Here is a 10237-nt window from a genome sequence, read left to right as displayed (position 1 = left end):
ATTTTCTTTTGGGGTATAGGGTTCCTTGAACAGTGTTTATGTATTTTGGATTTTTCTCTTCTCCGCCCCCCCCCCCCATTTTCTTTCCTTACTTTGCCTACAAAAAGCTATTTTCAGCCAGGACTGGTTGCATATTCCTGTAATTCCCTACAGCTGGGAAAGATGAGGGTCAGTGGGCTGTTTGAGCTTAAGAGTTCTGAGCTAAAGAAAGGCTAAAGCCAATTGGGTGTCTGCGCTATTTGGCACCACTATGGTAAGCCCTTAAGTTGTTCAGAGACACAGATTAGAAATGAAACAGGTCAAAGTGCCCATGCTCATCAATATTGACATCAGGTTCATGAGTGGCCTTGCACATCAGCTTGGATGAGATAGAGATACTTTGTCTCATTAAAAAACAAACAAACAAACCAAAAACCTTAAACAAAACTATTTTAGCTTAGAACACCTTTTCTTCCTAGGCTAAAACAAAATACAAAGTCTCCTTTTCTCTTTTTCCATAATAGTCAAGAAGTTATTTCTCAGCCTCTTCTTTTCATCCCAATTATTCCTATTAAAAGTGTGATTGATTAAAAAGAAAAACCTAAAATGTAATGGATTTGATAAACTAAAAATTTTCCTCCACTTAAAATATATTATTGCTCAAATGATTCCTCTAGTTACATACTATTTTCAAAAGAATTCCTTAGATGTTTACTGTCTCTGAGATACTGGGCTAGTAATTTCACCTCTTTCTGCCTCAATTTCCTTTTCTATATAAAAGCAATATAATTATGGTACTTACTTCCCTGGTTTTCTGTGAGAAATAAATTGCATAAAAATCGCAAAGTGTTTAACTCAATGCCTGACACATAGTAACTACTATATAAATGCTAGCTATTATTAACCGTTATTATTATTATGCAAAAGCATCATACAGATTTCAAATATATTCATTCAGTATAAATGTCTACTTTCAGAGTCAACCCCCCAAATCAACATGTTCCTTTTACAGAGTGAGCTTTAATTTTCATTATGCATGGGGGGGAGAAGATGAAAATCTTCTTTGTTATCAATTTCAGATCTGATGAAAGAAAAGTTGAGTGATCAGCTTCTGCATTGATAGGTGGATTGACAATGATTTAATCTGCCTTTTTGCCTTCTGTTATGATTCATCACATTGGAGAAATTTAAGAGGACAACTGCTTTCTGATTAAATGGCCTTTTGTTTCAGTCTGTTTCATCTGAATCTCTGCTTCATGCTCCAAGGGGCAGCTGCCTGAGTGCAGAGAAGAGAAAACCCTTCTTTTGACCCACTCCTGAATTCTCCCTAGAAAGTGCCATCAGTGCAGCTTTCCTATGTGGCTTTAAAAGTGGATCAGGAAAGTGGCCACAGGGGAAGTGTAACAGTGGTATGTGTGACCAGGAGCATACCCAGTTACATGGGCTGCCAACTCTGCCTTCTCCCTATCCATGCTTATGCTTCCGTCTGAGGCTATATGGCAAGATTTGCACTCAGGCATGGAAGAAGGCGACATATCTTCCCACTCTGTTGTGTAAACCTTTTTTGTATCTGTGACAACCTATTCTGGTATGAATAATTTAATAATTTGCTTAATTAGGTTATCAATAATGCTCTAACAAAAACATTTGGTGAATAGTTAAAAGAAGATCAAAATATAAAGATTTTATTTCCTCAGGATTTTAAGTATTGATATAAAAAGAAGAATAGACCATAGATTAAGAAATGGAAGGGTTATCAGGTCATCTAATCTGCTCCCCTCATTTTACATAAAATAAGTAGCTCAATTGTTCAGTTCGTACAAACAAATCTGGAGGTATCCTTAAAAATTGATATCTCTTTTGATTCATTATCCACCTATCAGCAATATACTCTGACAAATGTCTAAATATAGCTTTTGTATAGGTTTTCATAAATAGACTAGATGGCACAGTGTATAGAGTCATCTTCATCACTTCAAATCTAGCTTCAGTCACTTACTGGCTATGTGACCTAAGCAATTAACTTAACCCTGTGTGCCTCAGTTTCCAGGAATTGAAAAATGCCTGGAAATGGCAAATGACTATCTCTGCCAAGAAAACCCCACCAACTGAGAAAAACTGAAGAACAATAACAACAAAGAAAGAGTTGCTAGTTCCAATATAAACACTCAAGGTAAAAAATGTGTATCAAGTAAAGTATAGCTTTTATTTCATCTTGCAGAAAATGCAAGAGATTAAAAGAATTCCAAAGAGTTTCTAAACAGATACAGAAAAGATATATGAGGAACCTGCAATAGCTTGTTAATAATTGATGTAATTATCTCTTTTCTCTGGGGAATCCTAATTCTCATTCTCTCCCCAACTTTCCTCTAAGGTATAGCATAGTCCTTCCCTCCCAGACCATGTGGTTTGGACTCCTTCAAAAAGGTGAACATTCTTCAGCTACTAGACAAGTGATCTTCCCTTTCTATCAGACTTAAATCATCCCTAAAACTCAGGTATGGGAGGAACAAAGTACATGCAAGTCTTCTGTACCCCTTTGTTATGATTTTCATTCTTACTGATCCTCCAGCTATGATTCCAAGAAGCTATAGCTTGTGGGTGGCCATACCTGACTGTCTCAGCAGATGGACTAAAGCAGTTTTGAGATAGTCCTCCAGCCTCTTGGTGAATTAGGGGGATGTCTACACCAAGTGTTCAAAAGCTTCCACTGGCAGAATAGGTAGGTAAGAACAATTTGTTCCAATGGCCATGAAGTGATGCTGTGAGCTGTTAGATGTTGGTCAGATCTTAAAGATCCCAAGGTCATCCCCTGCATCCTAAGCCATCATCAGCCATTCTGACTTTTATTTTTTTTTTAAATGAGGCAACTAGGGTTAAGTAAATATTGTCCAGGGTCACACAGCTAGTACATGTCAAGTGTTTGAGGCCACATCTGAAAACAGGTCCTCCTGATTCCAGGGCTGATGCTTTATCTACTGTATCACCTCGCTGCTCACCCCACTCCTTTTTTTTGGTGAGTCATCCAGACTTTTTGTCTTGCTACTGAACTCTGATGACTCTGAGAAGAGAGACTGACAACTTTGTGCAATTCTACTTCATTTAAATCCAATTCACTCGAGCATCAAGACATCACCCATTATGTCACTGGTCTTTTCTAAAAAAGGATGAATTACAACAACAACATTTGTGGGAAGTCACATGGATATCATTTTTCAAGAGTCACATTGGTCAGGAAATCCCCTTTTCTCTTTGGAAAGTCAGGTTTTAGAATACTAACATGAACTAGGAAATTCTCTGGTTAAAAGACTCTGGCATCTTACTATTTAGGAGATTTCCCATCCTCTAAGTAGGAAGCAGAGGTTTGGGAAGGACATTATGTCTGAATTCCCCTGTTAGACTTCATGAGTTAATGTGTCAGCTATGAGGCAGCTATATCCATCTGCAGAAATTAATTTTAAAAATAATAGCTTTTTATTATCAAAATACATGCAAAGATAGTTTTCAACATTCACCCTTGCCAAACCTCGTGCTCCAAATTTTTCTCCTTCCCTTCCCTATCCCTTCCCCTAGATAGCAAGTAATACAATGTATATTAAACATGTGCAATTCTTCTATATATATTTCACATTTATCATATATAAGTAAAGATATATAAATCTTTAAAATTAAATATATATGTATATATGTACATATATGTATATAATACATAAGTAAACATCCAATCTTTATTTAAAAACAGATATCTACTAGGTCACCATGTCATTGCCAATAGTTTAGAGCTATAATTCAACAAGTCCTCTGAAGTCTAAGTTGAATTATATTCTTTTTATTTGAATTTTCATAAATATTATTATTGTGATTGTGCTCATACACAGAATACACCAATCTGCCTTTTCATACTATATTCATACTATATTACACGAAGCAAAGTATGCTCTGCAACTAAATATACATGTAGCAAGCTCTAAATACATTTACATTACTCCTTTTCCAAAGGAGTTCTTATATCTCTATTAAAAATTCTCCTGGAAATCACTTTAGGTCTTCTTGAGTACACAAAATGCAAGATTTAATATTATAATCAGTCCAAGAGATGTGATGTGTTTCAACTTGCTAAGTAAAAAATGAGGTACTATAAATTCTAAATCTTTGTTAAATGATTCATTGTGAAAACATGTGTTTCTCACTGGTCCTAGGCTTTGTCGACTTATTGTTATGATTTTTGGGGGGGAGAGATCTGGAAGAATTCTTGGCACATATTACAACTTGGAAATGAAAATAATGCATTTGATTTCAATATCACAGTTGAATTTACAATTGAGTCACTCTAATAAATTTAACAGACATCATTATGCACTGAATACGATAGGGATATGTAAAAGAAAATGTTCCAACCCTCAAGGAATTCAAAATCTATTTGGATAGACAAGACATTGACATATGAAAGCTAACCGCACAAGAAAACAGTATTTTAAAGAAAACTTAATTTGAAAAAGGGCACACAGTCAAGCATACAAGATAAATGCTATGAATTTACAGAAACAGGTTAGAGTGGCCAGGGAAGATTAATGGAGGAAGTGGAACTTGAACTGGAGCTTGAAGAATTGGTCCAAATTGATCTGAATTTTTCACATTTCCTTACAGTGATGCCATGATTTCATCAATATGAAATCCAGTTATACAGACAGCAACCCATATAAAAGTTGTCTTTTCTATAAGATTTTTGCTTATATTTTTCATAATTCTTCCATGGGCATCATGGCTTGGAACTCACCAGTAAGGATCTTTCCTCTAGATTTATTGATATCATGATAACACCAAAGGAGCCCATGGGTTGTCCTTCACTCTTGCTACATGACCATTCCATCTTTTTTTCCTGGCAAACAATGCTATGATAACGCCCTTTATATGACTTCGTTGCCATAATTCCTCATCTCTGGTATGTTGCAGCCTGCTCATACACTGTGAGCTTTTCCATTGTTTTTTGGGTGTTTCTTCAGTTATCCAGAGACTGTGATATATTCCACGACTTGTAGAAATACAACTTTGCTGGAAGAATATTTTAGAAAAAATGGTTCTTTGTTTCAGGGAGACATTTGGGGTCATTGGTAGAACTTTACAATTTCCCAAAGGCAATCCAACCTGCTGTCTTCCTCCTGTTCAATTCTGGATACAGTTCAACTTCCATTTGCAGTATCTGTCCAAGTTATATGCTCTGATGAATAAGCTTTGTTTTTTTTTTTTTTAATATTACAGTATTTACAGTGGCATGGCTTAGATAGTCCAGAATAAGAATACAGAAACATAAGGTTAAAGTGGACTTGGAGAGAAGATCTAATATATATTGCCAAACCTATTTTGGACTAAATCTCAGTTCCTGTGTCAAAGTTTAAATTAATAATCCCCCCCAAAAGACCAAAAAAATGAAAAATTCCAACTGAAAATATACCATGTGAAAAAACACACTGCTTCTTTCTTTGGCTTATGAGTAAGAGTAGAGACCTGACTTTTTTCATATTACTGCTATCTAAAGTAAAATCCACATGTATCTTCCTCCTTCTCCCACTCACTTTCTAGATTCAAAACAACAAGGCAACAAGGTTAAAGATATAAAAGGAATTTTGGAATATTCTCACCTTGCTTCCATATTTTAGAGATGAAGAGACATGTACATCATAAGACTGTATAGTTAGAATGGACCCTTAAAGATCACCTAATGCACCTCTCTTATTTTGTAGCTAAAGATTCCATAGGGAATCTCCTTTCAATTTAGACTATACCTTGGATTTCTATATGAAAGTGGTGAATATATCTTCTTGCTGCCTGTCTCCCTTGAAGTTTATTAACAGCAGGTTACTTGGAATCCTGAACGATTTTGATTTATAATTGGAGATAACTTCCTATGAAAGGGCCAATAAGGTGGCATTTTGTTCTATGAAATCAACAAGTGATAATTAACAAGCAATGAGCAAAATTGCATTTAATATTCTCTACATTTTAAACTTAGTTGTAAGATAGTAAATGTAAAAACTTTTTACTAAGTGTGTCCTTGATTTATATATAAATAACTATCATAAAAATTAAGTATAGTTGGAAGAATAGTTATATAGGTGGTTAGTTATAATGTTTTCTTGATTAACTTACTTTAGTTTTAACAAGGTTTTTTTCCTTGTCTTTTAGATACTTTGTATGTTTTTCCTTCCATGTCCTTACTTCCATATTACTTCTAGCATAGATTTCCTCCATAGCACTTAGTCAAAGTTGTTTCTCTGTCTTTGTTCTCCTTAATGACATTTCTACCTTCTCTATGAGCACCTAAGGGACTGTGATTAATGGTTTTACTATCATTAATGTTGTTAAAATTAATTTTGAATATTTTTTCTATTTTTCTTCTCTTTGTACTCCTTCAGGTTTTTTTTTTTTAACATCTTCAGAGTAACTTTGCTTTGTTGAATATTTTGCTCTGTCTTTAAAGTAATTTTAAACTAGTTTCTTCAAATTAGATTTATCATCTACTGTTTGTTTTTTGTAAAATGTTGCTACTTATAATTGTTCATCATCTTTCTTCAAAAGATTTTATAGATGAATATATAATTCCAGCCTGGTGTTGCATTTGGCAGCTATCTCTGTCCATCTGTCAAGTAAGTCAGATGTTGGCTAAGTAAGATGCTTTCTGGGCTCTTTTGGGCTTCTTGGAGTAATTAATTTACATTGGTTTAACTTCTGAATGAAATTATAGTGTTGATGTAATTTCTGTTGTCTATTTCTCACTTCATAATTTTAATAACTTATTTAAGTAATTCAGAACTAAATGTTTTTAATCATATGCCTTATCTTTTTCTAATTCTTTTTTCTTTATTGTACATTCTGATCTTGTCTCTGTGTTCATGGTGTGATTACTCAGACCACTTACTTAAAGATAACTTCTACATTCACAAATCTTTTCCTTTCTGATAAAATGTGATCAATTTCATTTTTCGTGATTTTATTTGGTGCTTGCCATATCTTATGTCTATCAATCAGTCCTCCCCCTTCTTTGGGAAGAAAGTAGTCATGATATGGAGCCATGAGATTTCTATATTATCTACAAATTTTTTGGCCTCTATAATTTCCTATCCCCATCAACACCTTTTTCCTCTGTTGCCAAAGTCACCAATATATATTGACTTAATTTGGAGGGGCTTTTCAATTTCTTCATATCATTTCTTTTCCCTTTTATCCAACCAATGTTAACACATAAGCTACAACTATTTTTATGGTGGTCTTTTTCAGATGCATAGAATTAGCACTGCAATATGTAATCAACAAATGTCTCATGAACAAGCAATAGACTATCTTTGATAAAAACAAACAAAAAAACCTCCCAAAAATAGGACTTATCGGTTTAGCAAAGCTTTTCAGATTACCTTTTGTCCTTTCCTAATTCTAATTATTTAAGCTCTAAAGTTCATGTTCTTAAAAAAATAAAAAATAAACATAAAGTTCACGTTCTTCTGGAATGCTACCCATGAAAAGCTTTGCTCTCTAAAACAGAAAGATGTCCCTGTCTTTTTCATTCAGGCCTTATTGAGAACTCATAATAATAGCAAGGTATGGTTACATTAGGTCTAGTTTTACCCAATATGCATGCTTACAAGCTGTCACTTACTTATGTGTTTATGTTTTTCATGTATAATTTACATATTGCAATAACACTTTTTATATACAGTAGTTACCTTTCTTCCAGGTGGCTGAAAGCACTCACATTTTATTTATCTATGAATTGCCTTGAGGATAAAACACAAATTCCTCAGCTTGGCATTTAAAACCTTTCATGATATGGCTTCAACTTGTCTTTCAAAATTTATTCCCATATTAGTCACCTTCATATACTTTGTATTTTAGTCTGGTCTACTTGCTGATACGCAAACTGGGCATTTTAGCCCTAGCTTTCTTTCATTTCTTTATACAGGCTGGCTTTCCTCTAATCCCTGGACAGTCTTGCCTTTTTTCTCCCACCTCTTAGAATTCTTAGTTTCCTTCAAAATCAATTTCTGCTATACTACCTATATGCAAGGTCCTTTTGCTGTCCTTAATTAGTACTTTTTCTTTCCTTAAATTATTGTATATATATGTGAGTGTGTGTGTGTGTGTGTGTGTATTTACTTCTTTGCATGTTGTATCCTTCTAGTAAAATGTAAACTCCTTCACAGCAGGGACCAGTTTTCATTTTGTCTTTGCTTTTCCAGTGCCTGGAATATAGTAGGCACTTAAGAAGTACTTAATTGTTGGATTGGATTGTTATAAATACTCATCAAGTGCATAGTAGAGAGATTTTTGCTTCCTACATTTTGGTACTGGGGGTACTTAATTGTAAAATGCATTATATTATTATCTGTTTAATGTGAATTTTGCTTCCATAATAGGATTGAAGTCAGGGACTATATCTTATGCATCTTTTATATCCACCATGTTAACTCAGTGCTATTAGATATTGGATAACTATTTTTTCCTTTCCTTTTTCTCTTTTTGAGGCAATTGAGGGTTAAATGACTTGTTCACTGTCACACAGCTAGTAAGTTTCTGAGGTTGAATTTGAGCTTAGGTCCTTCAAATTCCAAGACCATTGGTTTTTCCACTATATCACTTAACTGCCCAGTAATAAATAATTGCTAAAAACAAGGGACATTTGGTCCAATCCATAGATTTTAAAATAAGAAAACTGAAGTGCCAGCAAATCATTTGCTCAAGGTCACAAAACTAGATAATAATAAAGATAGAATTTGAATCCAACTCTTTTTGATTCCTAGTGCAGAATTTTTTTTTATGTATCACTGTCTTTTTTTAGACAAATTCATTTGGGGAAGGTGGGTACAGCATCATCAAAGAAACATATGTTTGGTCAATTTAGTCAATTTGCCATCAATTCAGTGGGAAAATGTAATGTTTAACCTTGTTGTTTGACAGACATTCCTATTTGATTCAGTCAAAATAGTCAACTTTGAAGTTTTGCATGGATGTATAGCCTAGGCACCACCTAAGAGATGCAGGGAATAGAACTCTGGGACTGGAGTTAGGAAGATCTGAGTGCAAAACTACCTTCAAATACTTATTAGATGTGTGATCTAGTACACTTAAATAGTGTACTGGTTCTACTAGTAACTAGTACTAGTTAAGTAAGTGCATTTAACCTTCATTTGCCTGTTTCCTCAATTATAAAATGAGGATTATAATAACAATACCTATCTCTCAGGATTGTTGTGAAGATCAAATAAGATGATATTTCTAAAAGAGTGTTTTAGAAGAGTTTTTGGCATGTAATAGGCTCTATATAAATGCCTCATTCCCTTTCTTTATATAATAGATTCATGTTTATTCTACTTTACAGCAATGAGACCCTTCCCATTAGAAATCCATAATACCATGAGCCTGAAGTCACTTTTCTTTAAAATTTTTTCAGAAAAAATTTTAAATTTATTTTAAACTCTTTTAAAAATTTGAATTCTAAATTCTTTTTCTCCCTTTTGCTCCTCTCACTCATTGAGAAGGCAATCAATATGATATCAAATAAAGATGAAATGATTCACTAATTTGCATGTCATCCTAATGCAGGGCCATACTAATCTTCTTTGTATTATTCCACTTTTAGTATATATGCTGTCAAAGCAAGTGTACCAGTCAGTCACTTTAATATCTCCTTGCTCAAAACTATTATTCTTGCCAGTCACCTTGGCATTTAATCATATAATATCATATGTTACTATCAAAGTTATGTATTTTTCATCTTCTTAATGAGATTGTAAATTCCCTGAAGTCATGGCCCATGCTTTATCCTTCTCCCATATACTTCAGTCAGTCAGTCAGTAAATATTTATTAAGTGCCTACTATGTGATAGTCACTGCACAAAGCTATAGGGATACAGAGAAAGGCAAAAGACTGCTCTTGAGGAAGTCACAATCTAAAGTTTGTTGGGGAAGGCTTTATACAAAAAAACTATAGATAGGATAAATTAGAGCCAAACCTTAAAGGCAAGTCTCTAGAATATGGAGAGATCAGAAAAGGCTTCCTGTAGCACCTAACACAGAAATAGGTACATAGTGATGACTCAGTCCTATTGCATTTGAGACCTCAGAATTATAAAAAGTTGGTGTTTTCAATGGTGTATTTCCTCCAGCTGTGAAGACCAATCTCTTTCTACCTTATTAGTGGGTCTTAATGAGTTGCTACTGATGGAAAAAAAATGAAACAAAACCAAACACCACTTGGTGGTGCTGA

General features: G+C 34.1%; 1 non-coding gene across 1 annotated transcript; it reads right to left on the bottom strand.

Annotated features, from left to right (window-relative positions):
* Window positions 1-9528: 9528 nt before the first annotated feature.
* LOC127558431 (U6 spliceosomal RNA) lies at window positions 9529-9630 on the bottom strand. The gene has a single exon (XR_007952823.1). It is a non-coding gene; the product is annotated as a U6 spliceosomal RNA (small nuclear RNA).
* Between the last annotated feature and the right edge of the window lie 607 nt (window positions 9631-10237).

This window comes from Antechinus flavipes, chromosome 3 (genome assembly GCF_016432865.1).
Source record: "Antechinus flavipes isolate AdamAnt ecotype Samford, QLD, Australia chromosome 3, AdamAnt_v2, whole genome shotgun sequence".
Taxonomy (NCBI): domain Eukaryota; kingdom Metazoa; phylum Chordata; class Mammalia; order Dasyuromorphia; family Dasyuridae; genus Antechinus; species Antechinus flavipes.
This window is presented reverse-complemented; position numbering and strand designations above follow the sequence as displayed.